The sequence below is a fragment of the Canis lupus genome, chromosome 6 (genome assembly GCF_011100685.1).
Source record: "Canis lupus familiaris isolate Mischka breed German Shepherd chromosome 6, alternate assembly UU_Cfam_GSD_1.0, whole genome shotgun sequence".
NCBI classification, from domain to species: Eukaryota; Metazoa; Chordata; class Mammalia; order Carnivora; family Canidae; genus Canis; species Canis lupus.
Genome location: NC_049227.1, coordinates 54,765,231 through 54,790,660, shown reverse-complemented (window position 1 = coordinate 54,790,660; position 25,430 = coordinate 54,765,231). Strand labels below are relative to the sequence as shown.

The following is a 25,430-nucleotide window of genomic DNA, read 5'->3' as shown; positions in this document are numbered from 1 at the left end:
GATTAAGTGAGTTAACACGTATAAGGAATTGTAACGATGCCTAGCATTTTTCTTGGCACGGGGGCCTGGGAAGATGGGCGAACCATCAGGGAGCCTATAATCTACAAATGTGGTACTGCATTCAGCTTCTATCACGTACTTTGCACAAAATGGGTGCACAAAAAACGTCTTGGGGGAAGGTGGCAGAAACTGCTGATTCACTGTTGGGTCTCCAGGGATGGTGGATAGTTTAACATCACAAAATGCCTCAAAAAATAAAACAAAACAAAACCAAACCCAATGGCTTGTACATTGGCTCCACAAAGAAAAACAAAACCTTTTTATAACATGTCATTAGTTAAAAACTATTCACTCCAATACTGAGAGTCTTTAAAAACTATGAAACGAGCAGGAAAGTTTTAGTCTTTAAACAGAGGAAATATTTTTTCATTGCCTTATGTAATCACTTATAAAACTTAAAGTGTGTGTTCACCACTGATATGCCCGTAATGCTCTGCTACGAGGGGCACTGAATGCTATTATGTTCAATCAATATAAACCTTTAGACTATAGATACAGATATAAAAAAGTGAGAGAAGAACATCACAGACTGTTCTAAAGCCATAAAATTGATCCCCTCTCCTTTCCCCTTCCACTTTGCAAGAGTATTCACTGATCTTTTCTTATTCATAGTTTTTAAATCTTTGTTTTAAATCCAAAAGTTCTTGGGAGGCCTGGGTGGCTCAGCAGTTGAGTGTCTGTCTGCCTTTGGCTCAGGGTGTGATCCCGGATTCCCGGGATCGAGTCCCACGGGCTCTTTGCATGGAACCTGCTTGTCCTCCCTCTGCCTGTGTCTCTGCCTCTCTGTGTCTCTCATGAATAAATAAAATCTTTAAAAAAAAAAAAACCCAAAAGTTCTTGTAGCACCCTATAAAATCAGACTACAAGGAGAGAGCCTGTTCCAGGGCCTGAATTCTTTCTAATCCAGTTTAAGGCAAAAGAAGAATGCAATTTAAAAAAATCCAAAGAAAATAAACATGCAGTCTCCAATATAAGTAACATCTAGCTAAGTATCTGATTAAGTACTTTTTGTTAGATCTGGTTTTTGAAAAAACCGGTCAGACATAATTGTGCATGAGGTAGGAGTCTATGATAGCCTTGCATTCTGGAAAGCATGTGGCCCCCAAATGCCCCTAACATGGTTACTTACGTCTTTTCCTGTCTTCCTTTTTCCTCCTTTTTTTTTTTCTCTGTGCAGTCAGTAGGAAGCAAATCCCTGTGTTATACCATACCCTGCTGCTCTGACCTGTCAGGGGGTTCCCTCTCTAGCTCTCTCGTGGGAGAGTGGTCCACTCCCTCTTATTGGTCAATTCTATCTCTCTTTTGGCTCCACCTGTCTTCCTAGGCTGGATTCAACATGTTAACCCTCTAATCTTGCTGGGGAAGGGGCTCTGGAAGCACTACCATCTGAAATCTTTTTTATTTTAACTTCAAACAAACAAACAAACAAACAAACAAACAAACAAACAAACAAACAGCTTTTTTATCTGATCCATTTCTCTGTCTCCCTTCTCACCTAAACCTTCTCACCTAAACCCTGCCAATTCCATCTCTCAGGCCTCTTCAGTCTGGCCCTGATCTCCACCACCTGGGGTGAGCCTCTCACCTGGTTTGCTTAGAGCCTCCTACCTGCTTTCCCAGGCCCTCCTCCTCCTTCTCAGCTCCAATGTCTGCAGCGTTACCATGAGACTTCTTCCTCAAATACAAACCTGATCCTGTTATCACTTATCGTCAAAGGCTTCCTGCTGCCCCCAACATAAAGTCCCAACACCCTAAAAATTCTTTTCTAAAACTCCTTATCTGTATTGTTTTCCTTCATCACCGTGGTTTTAGATTTAGATTATTTTCTACAGTAATAGAGAAACTTGTGAGCATCACTCAAGTTAATATAACAATAAAGGTGAGGAATCAAGGCACGTATTTCTCATGTAATAATATCTGTTTGCAGCCATGTATTGTACTTTAGTGACCCTTCAGGTACAACCAGTTTTGTCATTCTGAAGTAGACTTAATTGTTCCAAATACTTTCTTTGTCCAAATTAATGAGTTTTTTTGAACACATAAGCCAGGATTAGAAAAGATTTGGCCAGTATGCTTCGTGCAAATCAAAAGCTTTAGGACCAGTAGTCCCACTTATTTTTTTAAAACAGGAATGAGGAGGGGAAAAATGATCAAATTAGGGCTCAGAAAGAAAAGAGAGAGGGGGCAATAAAGATAAATCAGACCCCTGAACGACCAGTTCTATTTCAGGCTGATTCTGACCAAAAAATGACAGTTAGTGGGTCCTCATTTCAGTCTCCACAGCCACAGTAAGAGATAGGTATGATTATCTGTATTTCACAGGTGAAGAGACAGACCGGCAATATTTATTTTGCCTACTATGGTAACCATTGGAGAAGTGTAATGCCTACACTTAAGGGGGAAGCTCACCCATCCTGTCTCCCTGGAGGGAAGAGCGAAGTGTCTTCTCACTCAACCCTTGCCTGGGGAAGAGGAGTGGCTTGCCTGGGCAGGGATTTTAGAACAGACTGAGGATGCTCAACCCTGCCAGGCCCATGGGCTTTTTTCACTTTCTTTCTTCTAGCCTATTCATCTTCCATATCTGTCCTTTACTCTGGCTTGTGTGCAGAGTAGAGGAGAGAGGCAAGCCAGCAGCCTAATTGAGGCGAGAAGACTTAGTAAACCCATAGTGGCCACATATAAGAGCCACATCCTCCAATCTGGCTTTTATCACTCAATAAAGCTAATATTTTCCTTTCTGTCTTATTTCTCAGTTGGTTGTGAACATAAAAGGGGAAGACAGAGGGCTATTAACTGGCTCCCTAAGAGCTAAATACAAGGCACATAATAGGCACTCGATGAACATGTGTTAAATGAATGAATGAATTTGTCCAAGTCCACAAAGCCAATAAACAACAGAATAGAAACTTGAATCTATGTCTGATAGAAATGCCCATGGTTTCCTAAAATTCCACGTTAGTGCTTCTTATAGAATGTTCTATTTCCAGATTTCAATTTGTGCTTCCATATGGCTGCCAGGAAACCGGAAGCACTGGCATCAACTGCTGTAAAAACACACATATACCTAAGCATTTAGCTGAGAATCTGTTGTCTACCACCGTGGTTAGGGATGAGTTCAGCATGTCTGCTTGTCGCCGGCTCTATCATGGGCCACTACTGACTGAGCCCTGTAGGTACAGGAAGAAGGGGGGCGGGAAGATAGGGAGAAGCAGTGGAGGTGGCACCCGCAGCGCACGGTACTGATTGGGGGGAAAGGCAGGCAGCTGGCCTGAAGCAGCAAGCACACAGAAGGGGCAGGGCAAAGGACTGGGGGCCCAGAGAAAGAAGGGATCCCAACAGGGGGCTGGGGGGAGGGGGGCTGGGGAGGAGGCAAGCAAGGAAGAATGACCATAAACATCCCAGCAGAACAAAAGGCTGCAGACGCGGGAAATAAAAATATGTCCCAACAAAGAACGTAACGGGGAGACAGATAAAAGAACAGGAGTAAATCACTGGCTCTGAAAAGAGCCACAGACTGATTTTCCATTTTATGTCAAGATGATGAAAAGTGAGGGCGGATCTGTGTGCCAGTAGCCTTCAGGAACTAAGAAATAAAACGCCCCAGTTGAAAATAGTTTGGGGAGCCAGAAGATGACAAGATTCCTCCTGTAGGCAAAAGTGAAATTAAAGTAATGACAACATCTCTAGCCGCTGCCCCCAGCCTCCCATCCCCCTCCAGGCACAAAAGAGCGGGGAGCTGGCTGGCAACCCTGCATGAGCTCAGCGGGGACCCTGTTCAGACTGAGCTAATATAGTTGCTTTTTAAGAGTATCTGGTAGATTCAGGATTGTGTGTTCACAAACACCATATAAAAACAGGGTCGTCTTTGCCTTCCAAGCAGTTTTTTCACTCTGTTTAAAGGCCGGCCGGAGTCTTTTTTTCCCCTTGCTAGAGTGGCACACAAAGAATTCTCTGACAGGCTGCCCCCACTGCAGATGAAAGGCTTAAGTGTGAGTGAAGGCAACAATGTTTAGAGTGACATTTACTAGCTGCAAACAGTGAAATCAGAGAGATTCAGTTCACGCAGATTAAATGTCAGGCTTTAAACATTTAGCAGAGTATTAGCTATGGAAGTTTTTAAAATTTAGGATTTAGTTTTATACTGCAAGCAGCACTTGAGACATATAAAAGAAAGGCCTTTCAAAGTAAGGAAACAATTGAGCCATAAGCTGAAGAAGACTATATATTTTAACTGAAGGTGAGCCAGCTGCAGGACAGTTACTGAGCTCAGCTCACCAAACCAGTGGTGCTCGCTGCTCTTCACCATTCCAGATAGGTAAGAGGAAGCAGACGTTCCCCGCACTTCACATTTTGGAAGACAGAAGTCAAAATCCCCCCACACGGGAGTTTCTAGGCACACAGCTTTCCGCGGTGGGCATGGACTTTGTAAGCCCAAAAGTTTGTACAGTACTGTTTCAGAGAGAATGCTTTATAATGCACCTAAAAAAGTTAGGAAAATAGATCTCTTTCAAAAAAAAAAATATTTTCCAAGGTTAAATTTCTTCATGACAAAATTTGCTACAACTGCCAAACAGAACATCCGCTTTTGTGACTAAATAATAACATCTAGAATTTGACAATAGCAGCAGTTCTTTCTTTCCTTCATTCAAGACAGTTGGTAAGCATCTTCCCTATGATGCTTACTTGGGGGTGCTGGACAGATACAAAGCCAATGATAATGGTTATTAACATTTCAGGCTTTATCTTAAATATGTTATAAGCATTACATTATCCCCATTTTTACAGATAAGAAAACTGGGGCTTCAGGACCATAGGACTGGTAAATCATGTGGCATTCGAACTCTAGCCACTGTGTCCAAAGCTTGAGCACTTAACTTCTACTCAAGGAACTCTGTCTGGCAGAGACCACAGGCATGTGGACAAATAAAGTTTAGTACAACAAATGCCACAACAAAGATATGAACAGAGACACACACTGAGTAATTCTTTCTCAGGTTTGGGAGCTGAGGGGGGAGACATTTAAGCCAGGTCTTGATGCATGATCTGGAGTTTTCTAGATGACAAAGGTAACACTGCTCTAGGCACAGGAAACTATACTACCAAAGCATGAGAGCTTGGCCATGTATGGAGAGTGCCCAGAGTTCACTGTGTATTTGAAAAGGAGGTAGTATGGGGGTTGGAAACAAGGCTATTAGTCTGGGTGAAAACATAAATGGAAGCTGGAGCAGGGGGAAATAGAGGCCAGTTAGGAAAGGCAGAGGCGAAATGATCTAGTGACTGGCTGAATGTGTGCAGTGAAGTAGGCATTTAAGACTGTTGTAAAGATATGATAGAGGTAACACAGGCTGGGAGCTGGGGTAGAGAAGAGGAAGATGACACCTTGGTTCAGTTTTAGAAAAGCTGAGTTAGAGACACCTGAAGGGTATTTGGGCATCCTCTCTACCGCATTCTCAACTTTAACAAACACTGAGTGCCCTTTGTAGCAGGTACTAAGAAAATTGTAAGAAAACAAAACCAGGTCTTGCCTTCCTGGAGTTTATGCACTCTATAGCCTGGTTCTTAATGGTGACAATGTATCGGGGAACTAACAGGATCATTTCTGGTTGTCACAGTGACGGGGGTAGGGGGATGCTATTTGCACTTAGTGGACAATGGCATGGATACACACATTCTGTAATATTTGGGACAGTTTAATACAGCAAAGCACTATTCTGTGTCCCACTGGACATATGTATAGGTGATATTCCATTTATAATTATTTGAGCATAGAACCTAATTCTCTTTCACATAGAAAGACAAAAGAGATCTTTTTGTATGTTTCTTACACACACTGAATGTTCCAAATAGAACTACCATGGGAATTGAGCAAAGACTATACTTTGTTTTGTTTGGACCTTTACCAAGAGCTAGCTGTTCACGATTCAGGAAAATTACATCACAAATTGGGGGAGTTGAAAAAGTTCTGGAGATGGGGAGTGGTACTGGTTGACAACAACGTATGTACTTAATGCCACAGAACTGTCTACTTAAAAATGGTCAATTTTATGGTGTATATATACGTATATATATATATTTAAATTTTTTATTTATTTGAGAGAGAGAAAGAGAGAACACAAGCAGGGGGGAGAGGGAAGGGAAAGGAGCAGGGAGAAGCAGACTCCCTGCTGAGTAGGGAGCCCAATGCGGGGCTGGATCCCAGGACCCTGAGATCATGCATGACCTGAGCCAAAGTCAGACACTTAACTGGCTGAACCACCCAGGCACCCCTGTTATATATATATTTCAAAATAAAAAAGTTATAAATTAAAAAAAAGAAAAGAAAAAAGATAATTACATGAGAGGCAGCAAACCCACTTACAGTTTCTGAGTTACTAATACAATGTACCCGCAGCAGTCTGCATTACGGCTGTCCTAATCATGGCGACTCCACATTCTAATCTATCTACTTGACTCCTGGTGTGGTCATGCCTGGAGATACTGTAAAACATGCAATGTGATTACTAGTTGCTTTCTTTTTAATTCTCCTTTATATTATTACGACTAGGGCATTATATGGTATTTTGGAATTCTGTGACACAGAGGAGGGTTATGTCAACTACGAACTTCAGTTCAGGATAAGAAAGGGCATGTTATAAAATATTTGTTATATAAAGGATACATTATGTTGAAAGGGTTGAGACTCACTAGTGAAAGCCAGACATAAATCATGGAAGCACCTCTGAGAGGTAAAAGTACAAAGAGAACAAGGGAAAGAGATGTTATCGGCCATGGGGGATCTAGAAAGACCAACAGAAGAAGTATAATGTGAGTAGGCACTGACTGACTGACATCCTCTGTTTGAATAACTTCAGAGATGTGGGGCTTGGGATCTGCCTCCCAATGATATCCATTCCTTTTGGCATGACTCTGGATTTTTATCAAGTTCTTTTTGACATTCTTCCTATATCTCCTCCACAGTGGCCCTTGTTCTAGGAGGTTCCAGTAGGTAGAGAATGATAAATCCCTAGCTTATGTAGTGTCTTTTCCAGAATCTAAAAACTGTGGTCTTTGTAATACTCTCTGGTTAACCTTCTCTTCTTCAGACTAAATCTCCCTACTTCCTCTGTTTCTCATATAACTTGGTTTCATATTCCCTCACCATCTGGGTCATTTTCCTCTGAACATGTTCCAATTTGTCAGTGGTTCTTTAAAAGTGTGGTGCCTAGAACGAAATGTGATTTCCAGAGCTGGAACAATAACTGTATCTCCTAAGATTCCCCAAAGGGGAAAGTGTTATCACTCTACATAGTGAGATCAGGATGGAGAAGGGAACAAGGGAGGATCTGTCTTAGTCATCACTGTATTGCCAATATTGAAAATTTTTTTGTTTGTTTAAGCAAGTTAATTCTGAATTTTTAATACTTGCAACTACAGCTCTGATCTCAGTGCCTTCCCCCCCCCCCCCCCCAGTTTGTTTTTGTTTTTAGTATTAAATGAAAATATGGGACTGGTTAATTATGGAATTGATTAACAATTACTTTTGTTTACTGATAGTGTGTGGTTACTGCCATTCTACAGTCATTTCTTGTCTGAAGACATTTTTCTCTTAACAGACTGGGTCCATGGGGCAGCCTCAGTGGCGCAGTAGTTTAGTGCTGCCTACAGCCTGGGGTGTGATCCTGGAGACCCCGGATCGGGTCCCACATCGGGCTTCCTGCATGGAGCCTGCTTCTCCCTCTGCCTGTGTCTCTGCCTCTCTCTCGCTCTCTCTGAATGAATGGATAGATAAATCTTTAAAACAAACAAACAAACAAACAAACAAACAAACAAACAAACAAAAACAGACTGGGTCCTGCCCATGTCCCAAGTCAATCTAACCAAGACTGGCAGGTCCACCACTCTTTCCAGGGCCTGGCCTGTAAACTGAAGTTAGTATTTCTGCCTTAAACATGGATCTGATGTGTGTATGTGTAAAACCCCTGCATTCCTGTGTATCCAGTGAACCTCAGCTTGAGCCCTATTCTATGGATAATTCTATTTAGGCTCCTGATTTTTTATCCCATTTTGGTCTGAGACTGAAACCCTGCAATAACTTGACTGGCTCTTGCCAACATGCTGTGTCCTGGAGCTGAAACAGTGCCAGTTCATCTCCCTATTCTAGATGCTAGAGACTCCTGAACCACAGTGATAGCATCCACTGGTCTGAAACTTTGGAATCCACAGCAGAACTCTACAAAGACATCATGAGGGCATAAATACTAGCTTGCTATCCACCATTAACGCGATGGCCTCAAGTGACTGACCAAGAAATAAGAGACAGACTAGCTTCAGAAGTCTAAGCACTTTATGTCACTTTTACTGGCTGCTCAAGTTCCAACATGCTTTTGCAACTGGACAGACCAGCTTGAAGGTAAACTGCGAGAGCAGGGACATCTGTCTGTTACTTGATGTATCCCCAGCCCTTAGAACAGTGCTTAGCATGTAACAGATGCTAAACAAATATTCATTTAATGAATTAATGAATTGACCTGATAATGGTAGACCTCTATCTTTGTTTTGCCCAGCATTCCTTTCTTTTGAGAATTACTTCTTCCCTCTTCCACGTTATTCTGATGGGGCTCCCAATCATGAGACTCAACAAGCTACCAAACTGGTCACAAATCTGAAGCTCATTAATCTGCATGTCCCCACTACTTGTAGTTAAGCAGGTATATGCACTCTTTACTTCTGGAGAATCTGAGGCATAATGTTAAGAGGTTGGTGGCAATCTCTTTCAGAGGACAGAAGGTGAAGGAATACTTCCCAATTCATTCTATGACAGCATATTTATCCTAATACTAAAACCAAAGACATTACCAAAAAAAGAAAACTACAGACCAATATCTCTAATGAAGACAGATGCAAAACTCTCAATAAAATATTAGCAAATCAATACCCCCCCAAAATATTAGCAAATCAAATCTAACAACCTTTTTTTTTTTTTTTTAAGATTTTATTTATTTATTCATGGGAGACACACAGAGAGAGGCAGAGACACAGGCAGAGGGAGAAGCAGGCTCTGTGCAGGGAGCCCAATGCGGGACTTGATCCCGACACTCCAGAATCATGCCCTGGGCTGAAGGCAGGCGCCAAACTGCTGAGCCACCCAGGGATCCCAAATCTAACAACTTTTAAAAATGATTATATACCACAATTGAGTGGGATTTATCCCATGCATGCAAGGCTGTTTAACATTCGAAAACCAACTGATGTACTATATCATATTAATAGGCTAAGGATATCATGTGATCATATCAACAAATGGAGATAAAGGATTTGACAAAATCTAACAGTCATTCATGATAAAAGCTCTTAGTAAGTAGAAATAGACAAGAACTTCCTCAATTTGATAAGAAAATATCTACAGAAAACCTACAGCTAGCACACTTAATGGTGAGAAACTAGAAGTCTTTCTACTAAGATCGGGAACAGTGCAGGGATGTCCCCTTTCATTACTGCATTTTAACACTGTATTAGAAGTCCTAGCCAATGTAATAAGATAAGGAAATAAAAGATGCACTGATTAAGAAGGAAGAAATAAAACTGTCTTTGCAGATGATACGATCATCTATGTAGAATATCTGAAAACACTGACAAAAAATTTCTAGGATAAGTGATCACAGCAAGGTTACAGTACATAGGTTAATACACAAAAGTCAATCACATTCCTATTGAATAACTGACATTTGAAATTAAAAACACATTGCCATTTCTATTAGTACCCTGAAAAATGAAATACTTAGGTATAAATCTAACAAAATATGTACAGGCCTGTCTTTACGAAGAAAACTATAAAACTCTGATGAACAAAATCAAAGGAGAATTAAATAAATGGAGAGATACTCCATATTCATGGATAGGGAAACTTGATACTATCAAGATGTCAGTTCTTCCCAATTTGATCTACAGATTCAAAGAAATCCCACTTAAAATCCCAGAAAGTTATTTTATGGATATCAACAAACTGATTTTAAAATTTAAATAGAGAGGCAAAAGACACAGAATAGCCAATACAATCTTGAAGAAGAAGAAAGTTGGAGGATGAGCACTACCCAACTTCAAGATTACTATAAAACTGCAGTAATCAAAACAGTGTGATATTGGTGAAAGAATAGACACGTAGATTAAAAGAACAGAGAGCCAGAAATAGAGCCACACAAATAGAGTCAATTGATATTTGATAGAAGAGCAAAGGCAACACAATGGAGCAAAGATAGTCTTTCCAATAGCTGGATATCTACATACAAAAAATGAATCTTGTTATATACCTTACACCCTTCATAAAAACTAACTCTAAATGCATTATAGACCTAAATGTAAAATGCAAAACTATGAAATTCCTAGAAGATAACATAGGAGAAAATCTAAGTGAACTTGGATTTGTTGGTGACTTTTTAGAGATAACAACAAAGGCATGATCCATGAAAGAAATAACTGATAAGCTGGACTTCAATAAAATAAAATATTTCCGTTCTTCAAAAGGTATTATCAAGAGAAAGAAAAGAAAAGCCACAGATAGGGGGGAAAAATTTACCAAAAAATAGATCTGGTAAAGGCCTGGGATCTCAAATATACAAAAAACTTTTAAAACTCAACAATAAGAAAATCAACAAACCAATTAAGAGATGAACCAGGGGTGCCTGGGTGGCGCAGTCAGTTAAGTATCTGACTCTTGGTTTCAGCTCAGGTCATGATTTCAGGGTCCTGGGATCAAACCCTGCAAGGGCTGTACACTCAGCAGAGTCTGCGTAAGAGTCTCTCTCTCCTCTTCTACTGGACCTCCTGCTCATGCTGTCTCTCTCTCTCTCTCTAAAATAAATATTTTTTTAAAAGAAGAAATGGATCAAAGATCTTAACACTTCATCAGAGAAGACAGATAAATAGCAAATAAGCATATGAAAAGACCATCCACATCATGTCATTAGGGAAATGCAATTAAAACAACCCATAAGAATGGGTATACACCAATAACTATAAGTAAGCAAAACACAGATGTTTAAGGCAGGGAAACTATCCCGTATGACATTAAAATGCTAGATACATGTCATTATACATTTGTCAAGACCAATAGAATGTATAACACCAAAAGTGAAAATAATGTAAACTATGGACTGTGGGTGATAATGATGTGTTAGTATTGGTTCATCAATTATAATAAATGTACCACTCTGGTAGGAGACACTGATAATGGGAGAGGCTATGCCTGTGTGGGGGCAGAAGTTACATGGGAAATTCCTATGCCTCCCACTGAATTTTGCTATAAACCTAAAACCTCTCTAAAAAAATGAAATCTATTAAAAAGCACGAGAGAAAGAGACAGCCTAGTATACTGATATTTCTATTAGCTATCTATTAGCTAATGTAGCCATTAGCCACTCATCTGTATATTATGAATTTAGAAAATACCAAAAGGATGAGTTATTTCTTTTTGCTATTCCTAAATTCTACAAAGAAAAGGAAGTTCTTGTTGACTGGAAGGGAAAAAAAAAATCAGAGTATCATTCCATATTTAGTGAAAAGTTGTACAAATTTGGAAGACAGAATTCAAATTCCAACAGGGCCTAGCAGAAATAAAAACAAGCAAAGTTCTTCATTATATAAACAAAGAAACTGAATAAAGACAGAAGAACTGTTTTGACCATTTATTTAGAATACTGTGTACTGATCTTACCACCCTGTGATCAGAAAACCAACTCAGAAAAGAATGAGGGACGGTGCAGGCAACTAAATTAGTCTCGAAACTTAGATCCCAATTATTCCACATAAAACAGGCTTAAGATTCTCTATCACTCCTTACTATTGAAATTCAAAAACTAAATTTGATTATTGTTTCAGTTTTCACTTTTATTTATTTATTTTTATATTTTTAAAAGATTTTATTTATTTATTCATGAGATACATAGAGCGAGAGAGAGAGGCAGAGACACAGGCAGAGGGAGAAGCAGGCTCCAGGCAGGGAGCCCGACATGGCACTCGATCCCAGGTCTCCAGGATCACACCCTGGGCCGAAGGTGGCACTAAATCGCTGAGCCACCGGGGCTGCCCTCAGTCTTCACTTTTAACAAATCAAAGTGATAAAAAGTAAAAATAGTGAAAACATTTAACCTAACTTAATTATTGTTTCGTCATATGAACTTTCATGTAAACGTAATTTGGGTCTTTTGGTGAATGTCATTATAACCCCGAATCTCTAGTCTAGGGAAATAAATACCATCAACCAAATCAGAAGTAGAGTTGAAACTTAACTTTTATGAATTATTTTATAGTTCTTTTCTCTTATTAGAGTAAGCTACCATCTTATTGTGGGAGAGCTTAGTAAGATTTTGCTGCTTATTAAGTAATAATTAGTTCTCCATATTTGTTACTAAGACATACAAATGCCAGATTTGGTGGTTCCCAAGGGTGTGTTAGCAGAGTCAGGGAAAGTTCCAAGGTACTTCTAGTCAGGCAATATTCTGCAAGTTAGTCACATACTGTATCATATACTGGCTTCCCCTCTTGAGACTATCTATGTTCCAGGGCCAACTGGGCCTGTTCCAAGCAGCCTTACTTTGGTGGAATTTCCTAGTACATCACTTTAGAATCAAGAATTTAAGACTCTTAAAGCTGGAAAGAAACTTCAGATCAAAAATGATATCACAGGAAAAAGTATCATCTTGTAAGATATTGTTCAGTCCTTTCTTGTGTCTGCATTGTTGATTAAACAACAAGACAAACTTAAGCAAACAATCTGGAAGAGTCTTTCCCTTTCGTTACAAATATTAGGGTTGCTATATCTGTAAATATAGAATTGCCTCATATTTCCAGTGTAGGATAAATAGCAGGCCATATTTAAACTTAACCAAAAGCTCTTGTTTACTCACAATTTATCCTAACCCTTCATTTCTTCTGATGAAAGTAATTTTCCTGTGCTTTATAATAAAAACACAACAACCAGAACCTGGATGTTTATAGTGTTTTGCCAACAACTAGAGCAAACAGTCCCCCACATCTGAATTGGCTAGGCAGACAAAAGAAATCAAATAATGACTTCAGAGTTCCAAAACTAATTTATTGGTCTAATGAGGGCTAGACTCCAACTTGGATACTTAACTGTTTTCAGGTCCCTAGTGAGATAAATGTTTTACTGTATATTTTTAGCTATTTTTATTTTAATAGCATTGCTTTTAAATAACTTTTCCTTAAAAAACAAAACAAAACAAAAAAACCCTCCAGCATTTCTAACTTTATGATTCTCTAATTGAATTATGTGATTTGATTATGAAGCAATGGTTAGTTTACTTTCCCCAACTTTTATCATTTTGTGTTTAGAATCATGCTCAGAAATCCAAATTGGCTGATTACTGAACAAGTTCTAATTACTCCCCAGAGACTGTGGGAGCCTGGACTTTTAGGATTGTTCACTGTTTGGCTCGGAAACAGGCTTCCTCTTGTAGTGCCCGATCTGCTATTGATTTAAAAACTGACCTAAAGGGCTATTTGTTCTGGGTTCTTTGAAGTACATTCACTGCTCCTGCCTTCTGGAATCATTCTGACAGACATTCTGAACCTCATGCCATATTCTTTACTATGTAGTTTGTGCAGCCGGGAATAGTGGGATAATGGCTCATTAACCTGCTCTCACCTCCAAAAGGGGGCCTGGGATTTAAAACACCTTCAAATAATCACACTGGTGTTTCTGTCTCGAACTTTGAGGTGAGTCAGTTCCCAGTCTGCATGATCCCTCCTTCCTACCCTTGGCCATGGCTGTCTCCTAAATTTTTTTAAAAATTTATTTATTTTAGAGAGAGAGAGAAAGAGAGAGAGAGAGAGTATGTGAGCAGGGGGAGGGATAGTGGGAAAGGGAATAGGGGAAGGAGACTCCCTGCTGGGAGTGAAGCCAGAAGTGGGACTCAATCCATGACCCATGAGATTATGACCTGAGTGAATCCTAGAGATGTTTAACCAAATTAGCTACCCAGGTACTCCCTGTCTCCTAGATTTTCTACTCCTCTGAACATAAATGCCATCCATGTCTCATCTTCACCATTCGTGGTGCCTAGCTCACAGCAGTTATTCAATGAAAAACAGTAACAAATTTGTGAGTAATTTATTTACAAATAATTGTAACCATTTGTAAATAATAACAAGTTTATAAAATAGTAAAAAATTCAGAAATAAATAGCTTCAAAGGACACGCATTCAGATTATAATCAGTAAAATTCTGCTCTGATATCTAGGTCTTGTGATATAAGGAAATGGCAAGAGAAAGCAATTCTACATTGATGGTTGAGATCCTCTTAAAAAATAAGAAATAATTCAACGAATAACATTTTCCTTAAGAATCAAGTGGGCGTTTGGCAGAATGGCAGTAAAGGAAGATCTGAGTTCCGAAGCCTTGGTTATGTTTCCTAATCTTTCAATCTTAAGAGAGCTTAGCACAGTTTTAAACTTGCCATGGCACTCTTTGAAGAGAGGACATTTAAGTTCCCATGCTCTCTGATAAGTAGAACATGGCACACCTGGCTAGTAGGGAGGGAGAGAGTCCCAGCAAGAAAGATGACCCAGGAAGCAGTTCAAGGTTCCCCTGAATTCCATTCACCTTCAGTGGGATCAAGAGGGACAAGAGTATTACACCATTTTCCTCTTTGGTCAGCCAAATATCTCCTCCTTGACTACCACCCTCTTGTCTGCTATCTGTTCCAGTTCCCTACAAGCCAGCTATTAATCAAAGACCTTGCTAAGCAACTGACAGATTGCTAAACTCCATAGTAGATAATGATAAAGCCAGGAGACTTAGTTTTTGGACCTTAAAGTGTTCACAATCTAATCTGGGGAAGGAGAAAAGTAACGGAGCTAAAATGACTACAGAACAATTAAATGCTAACTTATTAGTTGAAGAGGTGTTCACAGGAAGGAAAGATCTGGATGGAGGGATAGTGCAAAGCAAAGCTCAGAAGAAGCATCTAGAAAATGAGGAAAAGAGTTCTGTAACTAAGAATCGGGCCCATGCTGATGAGCTCCTCCTTGAGAGGGCCAGATTCAGAAGGATGCCCAACAGGAGAAAGCTGAGATTCACTGGTAAATCCTGACAGACTGCTTTTGGAAGGGCTGGAGACTGTGATGAAAATACAACAAGAGAGCCAAAAAAGAAAGAACAGAGAAACAAATAATCCCTGGTTGTTTTCATGCCTGAAGGGGCTCACTGTGGCATGAAAATCAACATGAAAACAGTTAGGCATACCACATCATCCAAGCTGGGCACTGTGCAGACATTCCTTGGCTTAAGTTTAAAAATATTAACTCCTTGTTAGCCTCTGAATTTTTGGAAAGGAATTGACAAAGGGGGCAGAGGAAGACCTAGGAAACTACTATGGAGGCCTCTCCTGCATATCTTACTTGTGTTCACATGAAGTAGGTATTATGGTCCCTGTTCTACAGATAAAGAAGAGGAAGTTTATGGAGATTAAACAGCTCACATAAGCTTGCCCAAATATCAGAATAGCAGACCTAGATTCTGAACTCCAGGATGTGTATTGCCCAAGCCCATTTTCTCTGTTCCTTATTAAGAGTATAAACTTGGTTACCCTTAGAGAGGAGAGAAATCTGTTTCATTTGTGGTGTGGCCTAGAGCTGAGTCTGGAGCTGGGAGTGAGAAGAACTGGTTTGTCTTGTTCATGCTTCGTTATGAGTCCTAAGACTCTGGACAAGGCATTCCCCCTCTTGACTCTATTATCTAAGCTTTAAAAATAGAGAGTATGTTGTGTGTGTGTGATGAGGGGCGAGGGCAGTGCCTGGGTGGTTCAGTTGGTTAAGTGTCTAACTCTTGATTTTGGCTCAGGTCATGATCTTGGGGTCAAGAGATCAAGCCCTGTGTCGGACTCTATGCTGAGTGTGGAGACTGCTTGGGGTTCTCTCTTTCCCTCTTCCTCTGCTCCATCCTTCTGCCTCTACTCTCTTTCTAAGAAAAATCAAGAAGTTAAAAATAAATAAAATGAGTGAGATTAAATTATTACTAAGGTATTATCTGTATAAGTTTATAATTCAAAGTGTACCACCAGGGGGTGACTTGCTGTGATTCAGGAAGGGGAATATGAGGATCCACACTAATCTCTGTATCTAGAGATCCATAAAGATAATAATAATCAGTAATCTAATAAATATTAACTACTCTGCCACATTAGTGGTAGCAGCTCTAGGACTTAAAAATAGGAAGGGTTCAGGGACAGCAGGTTTGCCTGGCTACTGTGCACAATAAGCCGACTGTCTTCACTTACATCCCTGCATCTAGTCCTCCATGATATGTATGAGATCTACCAGTCACCCCCTCCCACTGCTATGACCCATTAAGGTCCTCAGGAAAAAGCCTGAAGGCTGGACACAAACATGGTCTACTCATACAACCCACCTAAGTGAAACAGAGGTAAGAGATCACAGAGAGCATGTATCCTGGATGGGGAAGTCACTACTCAGCTCTGGCTAATATCCTCCCACCCAATTTTTCAAAAAGAGACAGAAATATGGATTTTTTGGTGCTATGTGAAATATACTGATCAACTAGGTGGTTCAAATACTGACCAACTAACTATATGAATATGACAAAACATGTTTGTGTTCACATGTGGCCCAAGGAACATCAGTCTGCTTTAGAATTTGCTGATAAAAAAGAAAAGTCAGGAGGCCGAAGGAGTGCTTGTCTTAGAAATATGAAAGGTCTCATTACTGAAGTAGACAAAGAAAAGGTACTGAGAAAGACCTTATTCGATTCATATTTATATGAAGACCTTATTCAATTCATATTTATATGAAGTCCATCAAGTAACCCATAAGCTCTTACACATCTAACTCCTATAAGGCTTATGACTTAAAAAAATTTTTTAAGTAATCTCTACCCTCAACGTGGGCCTCGAACCATTCCAAGAGTGAGAGCCAGATGCTCTACTACCTGAGCGAACCAGGTGCTCCCCATAATCCTCCTCTATCTTTTGTCACCACTTATCTGCTTCCTGCAGCCAACAGCAAGAAACCCCTTACAACAAAGGTGAGTGTGCTGGGTTCAGGGACAGAAAAAATGGGGAGAATTGTCAAAAATTAAAACTGAGTTCTATTTCTCAATAGACTCTGGGGAAAAGAATAATTCCTGCAATAAAAACTGATTAAGGCAACTGCCCAAGAGTGGAGGTTAACAGGCCAAACTCCACGGTCTTTGTAAACAGTTAGGTGGGAGAGATGTCAAAGGGAAGACGAAAACTGCAGCTTCAACATGATCCCAGTGGGAGCACAGAGGTATGAATAAGGAAGAGGAAGAAAGAATGGTCAAAGTATGAACAGAGACAGAACAGAACATGCTTTGGGCTTCCACTCTATCTGTGACTCTATGAGATGCAGGAGGTGCAAGGAACGTTAAGTCATTCTGGCAGGAGGTGAGCAGGAGCTAGTGGTTTTGAATGGCTGGGAAATCACCTTCCTGGCAGAGAGTGGCCTGTTTAAAAGCAAAGTGGATCTGAAATCTATGCTCTTTCTACTGAGCTTCTTATCATTCCCATCTGATAGGGAGGTGACACTAAGCTCAGAGAGGCTACCTGGTTAGCTTCAAGCCACACACCTAATTATTGACAAAGCTGAGAGTAAAACCCAAACCTCCTGATTCCCAGTATGGCATTTTTTTCTCCTATACCACAACTAAGGTATGACAAATGGATGCAGACCAGAGAAAACAACAAAATGGAAATTTAGAGAAAAAATGTAAAGCAAGTAGTCAGGGGGAGTTCTTGAAACTTAAAAAGCAAAAGTGGGGAACTCTTCTTGTGTGAGCTGAAGATTGGCAATTTGCCACACAGAAACCCCGCCTGGTTTCCAAAGAGAGGAGGGCACACCATACCTCTACCGACTCCCAGTGCCCATCCACTCCAATTCTGTCCTCCAGCAGGGTGCCCTAAGGAATTTTTTTTTCCCATGTGACTTCCACAGAGGCTGAATCATGGCTCCTTGAAAAGCTCAAACAGGACAGCTGGCTTCGGAATAATAAAACAGCACCAGACCAAGTCCCCTGAGCCCTGGGCACTGCCTCCGCGAACACGAATTATCTACAAAATCCTGTATTGTGTAAGCAAATCTTTTGAAAAGCAGCATCTGGAGCTTTGAAGATGTGGACACAATTGATCTGAGCATGTGACACCTGTCTTTAGAGAAAAGCAATTATTTAGCCCATAAGGCCAAACCTGTTTTCACAAACTGTTGGCTGTAAATATTTTTAAAAAATTGCTTTGTCAAAGATCTGTATAAATCGCTTAAATGTGAAGTCAGGAAGACCAAGAACACAAAACGGTATTCTGCTAACAAACGGAATTTGCTGCCCTTTGCAATTCTACAGCTGATCCCCCTGCAGATTTCATTCTTTATGACAGAATATGGAAATTTTGACATCATAAACATATGAATCTTATAAATCTGGTATTCACATTTCTTAAAAGGAATGATCAGTCACAACATGTTCTTTCTGTAATTCAAAGGTCTTATCAGCAGGGAACTTTTTGGTCTTTTTAAGAGTGTGTGCAATAATAACAGCTCAAGCTCTCTAACCTGTTTCAAATCCAACCCTTCAAACTCCTCTAACCATAATGCTAAAACATCTTTGTCTGTAAGCCACAACAACATTTGAAATTTGTAAGGTGTTTACTCATTCCCCTCAGTAATCCTAGGATAGTCATAGTTTCCCCAACCCTGACTGGAAGGTCCTTTTGAAGAATATTTTTATAATTATTTGCCAATATGCCTTAGAGAAAATCAGAGTTTGTTCTTTTGACCCCATGAAAAAGGCTCCATGGAAGGCAAAAAGCACATGGCTTACATCTATAAAATGCTGTCCTGGTGCAAGTAGGATCCTAAATCTCATGCTCCATGTAGAGAATAAGTTTTCTACAGCTGATTTAACTTCATACATGTCTAATACTAGAAAAAGAAATCCAGGGGCACCTGGGTGGCTCAGTTGGTTAAGCATCTGACTCTTGATTTCGGCTCAGGTCATGATCTCAGGGTTGTTAAATGGAGCTCCAAGTCAGGCTCCATGCTCAGCAGGGAGTCGCCTGAGATTCTCTCTCTCCTTCTCCCTCCGCCCCTCTGTGACCATCCCCATACCTGTGCTCACTCTCTCTTTCTCCAATAAATAAATCTTAAAAAAAAAAAAAGAAAAGAAAAGAAAAAGAAATCCATGACCAGGTAGTTTCACTGTATTCATGCTACTTAAATAAGGATTATACCAGGAGGCCAGGAGAAAAATAAATCACCAAAAAGCAACTGCTAAAGAGGAAATGTTAGCCTTAAAAGGTACAGTTTTAGCTACTGTCTTGTGGGGGAAGGCAATGAAGGCGATGAGAAATTCAAAAGACAATGAAGGAGATGGCATTTAGTCTCCAGAGGCTTTACAAAACACTGACTAGGTATGTGTGCATATCTCTCTCTCTCTCTCTCTTCTTTCTTTCTTATAAAGACAAAGCCCTAAGTGATCCCATGACACTCAGGCATTAGAGTAAAGCAAGTGTTGATGAAATGTTTCAGAGCCTATTATAGGCGGTGGTTGCACAGCACAGTGAATGTACTCACTGTCACTGACTAGTACACTTTAAAATGGTTCATTTTATGTTGTGTTGTGTGAACTGCATCTTGATAAAAAAAATAAAGTAAACCAACAGTATTCTGCGTAAGATGAATGAGAAACTCTCCACTTCCTTCTGCTTTCTTTGACAAAGGCAACATTTAACACTTCGGAAATGCACTATCAAAAAAATCCTTAGATGAGATGAGTTCCAGGGATTAATTCAGTGGGTGCAAAAGTTCACCAAGAGCAGTTCTGCAATGTTTTTTGTTGTTGTTGTTGTTTCATTTTATTTTTTCCACTCCACTTAAGTAAGCTCTAAGCAGTCATCACTAAGTTTTCACAGTTTCTCTCTTTCCTTTCTATATCCCTCCTCCCCGACTTCTCTTTAATAGGTGCTGAGATTGCCAAGATGAGTAATGTACCTTACCTTTCCTCAAGGAGTTCACAGTCTGCATTCAATTCCAAAAACTCTCCCAGCTGCTTCCATTCCAGCTCTGGTCCTGGCCATCTCCAAATCTTTCAAGAGTGCACTTGACTTGGACTGCCCCAGCCTTCCCAACTAAGCGTTCCCATACCATGTTCAACTATTTGTGTTCTCTCTGTGCTCCTTTCTCTTCCTTTTCCCCTCAGGACCAAAAAGAGATTTTCAAAATGCTAAACACAAATGGCACTTTATTGATTTTCAGATGCTATATAAATAGAGCTATCTGGATTCATTTGAAACTTTAAAGTAGGCCCTGGAGAGGCTGTGAAACTGGGACTGGCTCTAGGAATCACATACTTAATTGAGGATCATTTCAAAGATCTCCTTTCTCTTCTCCACTCCCCCCGCCCCCGCCCCCCAGTTCTCACTTAGCTGCCTGGGCCTCCCACCGCCTTTCCCACAAGGCCAAGGCTCTCCAAGTTCACTGCCTCTGGCTGCACATGAGTCCTTTCTTTGGAAACAGCTTTGTTTTCATCGCGCTTCCCTTTCGCATCCTCTCACGACTGAATTCCTTTTCCTTCAACGTTCGTTTTTGTTTTCACTGTAGTCACATTGTTATCCTTAGGAAAACATGCTAGCTTTCACCCTGAAAGGAAGAGGCCCCATCAGGCCTGGTGCTCACATATGCCTGTGATGGGCTGGAACGGTGACAAACTCAGACAGTGACGCAGGCAAAGTGAAATGAGAGAGAAAACCGGTAGGCAAAGCCACGCTGGCTTCTGCAGAGAGGAAAAACGTAATGTTTGCCAAGTGGAAAAAGGATCAATTTAGAAAGGAGAGAAAAATCATTCTCAAGCTTTGGAGAATCCCCTAAAGTGGAGAAAAATAAAAACAACTCAAAGCAATCTCTGGTTACATACAGCCTAATTCTGACCCAGATTTTGTTCTGAGGTCACTCAAAATGTGAAACAGAAGTCATAATGTTTAAATTAAATAGTTCGTTTGTGGATGGAAGCAGCTACGGGTTGTCACCCAGCCAATGTGTCAGTGGCACAGCTGGTAATTTCACCATGCAGCTGGGAGAGGCAGCCTGTCAGTCAGAAGAAACCAGATACGTGGGAGGATTTTCACATAGAATCGCTTCTCATAGTGGACTCTAACCATCATCCGACTTGCTAAATGCACGTATAATAGAATTGGTTTTTCTATATCTTCATGAAAGTTACTAAGTTTATAGTGCATGTACCAAGGAGAAATACAAGCTGGGTCAAAGGAACACTGCCATTATTTTACTGTGTTACAGGGGACTGGTTAGCAAAGGTATAGGAATCGAACAAATTTAAACAAATGTCTCACAAGTATGATTTCATTAATCCTGAAAAACATAAAGCGGGAGATAATTGCAGTCTAATCATTTCTTATTTGACTTGGCTGGAAAAATCTTATTCTCACTTAACTCCATTTACAGATAGGCATCTTGGGTCAGCTGACTTTTTCTTTGTCCAGCTACGTTTCCTTTGAACGTGTTATAAAGGTTTTTGATTACCAAAAAATATAATACCAGATGAAGTTCATTATACAAAGAGGATCAAACTAACAGCAATTCAGGGAAAAAAGAAAGTTCCTGTAAGGATTCTGGCAAGTCAACAAGAAGTTAATTGACTTCTTAATGTTTCAAACACATGTCAATCAATAGGCCAATAAAAATTTTATATGCTATGCAAACAGTGGTAATCCCAGTGCCGCCCAGTTTGTGGCTCACCATAGAAAATATCTAATGAAAAAAAAAATCACAGTATGCCACTTATGGACAATAATCCACTCTCTATGTCATCAATTTGCTACTGAACTTAGACATTTCACAGCTCAAACTGGGTATGGAACATAGGAAAAAAAGACTAAGAAAAATAATGGTCTTCTTTCATACAAAGCATGAGTGTACATGTAATAAATACATCTAAATTTGTCATGGCGAATTAAACCAGCTTCAGCTTCAGGCAAAGAGGCAGAGTATTAGGCTGAAATGGTCCATTTCTTTCCAATTTGTTATACATGTAGAATCTGAAATTTATTTTTTACTTGATTAAAAATTAAATTAGGTTTCATTTTTGTATGCAGAGCTCTTTGCCTGAATATTTCATTTAACAACAGCCAGGTTGGAATGAAGCCAGTAATCAAACACTGTGGACTCGCAAAACCCTTCTTCTGGTCTTTCAGACACTCAATAAAGCCTGAGAAGAGTAGCAGTTTAGGGAGTGGGTGTCTTTGTTTTTGTGATGACTCACACCATCCAGTATTCATTCATTTATTTTTAAGTCATTCCGCAAATATGTGGAAGGCACTTTTCTAGGAAGGGACCATGGGAAAAACAAAAATACACAGCCCTTGCCCTCGAGAACTGTACAGATCTTTTCCCCCAACACAGGCAGTTCTCTGACTGTAGCTTAATGACTACTAATCTCTCAATTTCAACTTTCTCTTCTCCTCCTTGAAACACACTAATTTCTCCTCAGGAGTATATTTTCAAGAGAGTACCAGATCAGTCTACTCACTAAAAGACTGACTTAAAGACTCCTATCTTTAGGAGAAACCAAAGAAGATACAACAGTGAAGAAATTTTGGGGTTTCAAGATGCAAACAGGGAACTACAAAGAGTATTTAAAATTCATATTACTGAGAGATCAACGTGTCAATTACAATAAGGGGAAAAGGGCAGACAACAGATTATGAAGGGCCAAGATCAATGGGCCTAGTTAGCCGTGGTTTTAGAAGGGCTAACAAAGTGTTCCATGTCTCTTGTGGCTATCAGTAGACATATTAAGTAGAAAATCAGTGAAGATACAGAAGAACACCACAACATTGTCCACCAGCTAACATGTAACAGACAATTCCAGAATATTCCACACAAGAGTAAGATATACATTCTTTTCAAGCATCCATGGAGTATTCACCAAGACAGACTGTATCCTGGATCATAAAACAAACATGAAATATTTAAAAACAGAGCAGGGTTTCCTGACCACAATGGGATCAAACTAGAAATCAATAACAGAAGGATAATAGGAAAACAACAACAACAACAACCTCCAAGTACTTAGAAATTAAGCAAAGCACTCTAAATCCATGGGTCAAAGAAGACTCAAAGAAAATAAAAAAAAAGTTGGAACTAAATAAAATGAAAATGCAACATATCCACATTTGTAGGATGAAGCTAAAACAGTGCGAAAGAGAAATTTGTAGCACTAAATCCGTATATTAGAGAAGAGGAAATTTCTTAAATCAATATCTAGGCCCTTACCTTTAGAAACCAAAAGAGCAAAATGAACTCAAAGCAACCAGAAGAAAGGAAACAATGAAGAGCAGAAAAAAATGAGTGAAAAAAAGAGCTGACTCTTCAAATAGATCAACAAAATTGATAAATCTCTAGCAAGAATGACAAATGTAAAAAGAGAAGAGAAGACAGATTTTGCCAATATCAAGAAAGAAACAGAGGAAGTAATTACAGATCCTAAAGCTGGTAAAAAAAAAAAAAAAGCAATAAGGGAATACCATAAACAACTCTATGCTCGTAATAATTTAGATGAAATGGACTAATTCCTTGAAAATCACAAACTACCAAAATTCACCCAACATGAGACAGATTATCTGAATAATCTTATAACTATTAAAGAAATGTAATCCACAACAAGCTTCTGAAAAAGAAATCTTCAGGGTCAGATGGCTTAACTGGGGAGTTTTACCAAACATTTAAAAGAAAATTAATATCAATTCTAAACAATATTCCAGAAAACAAAGAGGGTGAAACACTTCTCAATCATTTTATAAGGCTACTATTATCTCAAGACCAAAATCGGACAAAAAGAGTCCCAAGCAGAAAGCTAAAGACCAATACCACTCACGACTATCATCATTAAAATTCTCAACAAATTACTGGTAAGTCAAATCCAGATATATATATGTATATGTATATGTATGTATATATATGTATATATATGTGTGTGTATGTGTGTGTGTGTATATATATATATACACACACACATATAATTCTTTTATATATATATATATATATATATAAAAGAATTATACCATGATCAGGTGAGATTTAATCCCAAGAATACAAGTGTGTTTCAATATTTGAAACATCAAGGTAATGCACAATATTAATAGGTTAAGGAAAAATCACATATCATATATTAGTTGATGCAAAAAAACCTGACAAAATTTATTTTGTCCAGCTACGTTTCCTTTGAACATGATTACCAAAAAATATGATTACCAAAAAATATGATAAGAGATTATCATATTGATTTTGATTACCAAAAAATATGATAAGAGATGAAGTTCTTATACAAGAGAATCAAGTAACAGCAATTCAGGGAAAAAAGAAAGTTCCTGGCAAGTCAATATCACTAATGACATTAATTTTTTCATTTGCAGCAAATTAGGAACAGAGGTTGTGATGGTTAATACTATGTGTCAAGTTGACGGGGCAATGGGGTCAAATATTCTGGGTATGTCTGTGAGGGTATTCTGGGGGTGAAATGAGTGTTTGAATTGGTAGGCTGAGTAAAACAGATTGCTCTCTCAACTAATGTGGATTGTCCTTATCCACTTAATTGAAGACCTGAATAGAACAAAGAGGCTGAATAAAATCCTGCACCACTTTCTGGTTCAGTTTTTCTGGAGAACCCTAACTAACAGCAAAGGGAAACTTTCTCAACTTGACAAAGAACATCTATAAAAACCCACGGTTGACATCATCCTTAGTGGTGAAAGAGTGAATGCATTTCTCCTAAAATCTGGAACAAGACAAAGATGCCTGCTCTCACCACTCTTATTGAATATAATACTAGAAGTCCTAGCCAGTGCGATAAGGCAAGAAAATGAAATAAATGATATAATGGTTGGAAGGGAAAAATTTTCCCTATATGCAGAATATGAGATTGTCTAGAATATCCCAGGATATATATTTTAAAAATTCTTAGGATTTAATATATGAGTTAGGCAAGACCACAAGATATGAGATAAAAAAAACAAAGATCAGGGATCCCTGGGTGACGCAGCGGTTTGGTGCCTGCCTTTGGCCCAGGGCGTGATCCTGGAGACCCGGGATCGAATCCAACATCGGGCTCCTGGTGCATGGAGCCTGCTTCTCCCTCTGCCTGTGTCTCTGCCTCTCTCTCTCTCTCTCTGTGTGACTATCATAAAAACAAAAAACAAAGATCAACTGTATTTCTAGATGTTAGCAACAGACATGTAGAAGTAGAAACCAAAACTAAAAACATAATACTATTTATAATTTACAATCATTCCAAAAAAGTAAAATGCTAAGATATCAATTAAAAAATATGT

General features: G+C 39.3%; 1 protein-coding gene across 7 annotated transcripts in view; it reads right to left on the bottom strand.

Moving 5' to 3' along the window:
- ALG14 (ALG14 UDP-N-acetylglucosaminyltransferase subunit) overlaps positions 1 to 25,430 on the bottom strand; it is a 123,085-nt gene that overhangs the window by 53,589 nt on the left and 44,066 nt on the right. The gene's annotated exons all lie outside the window — the stretch shown is intronic.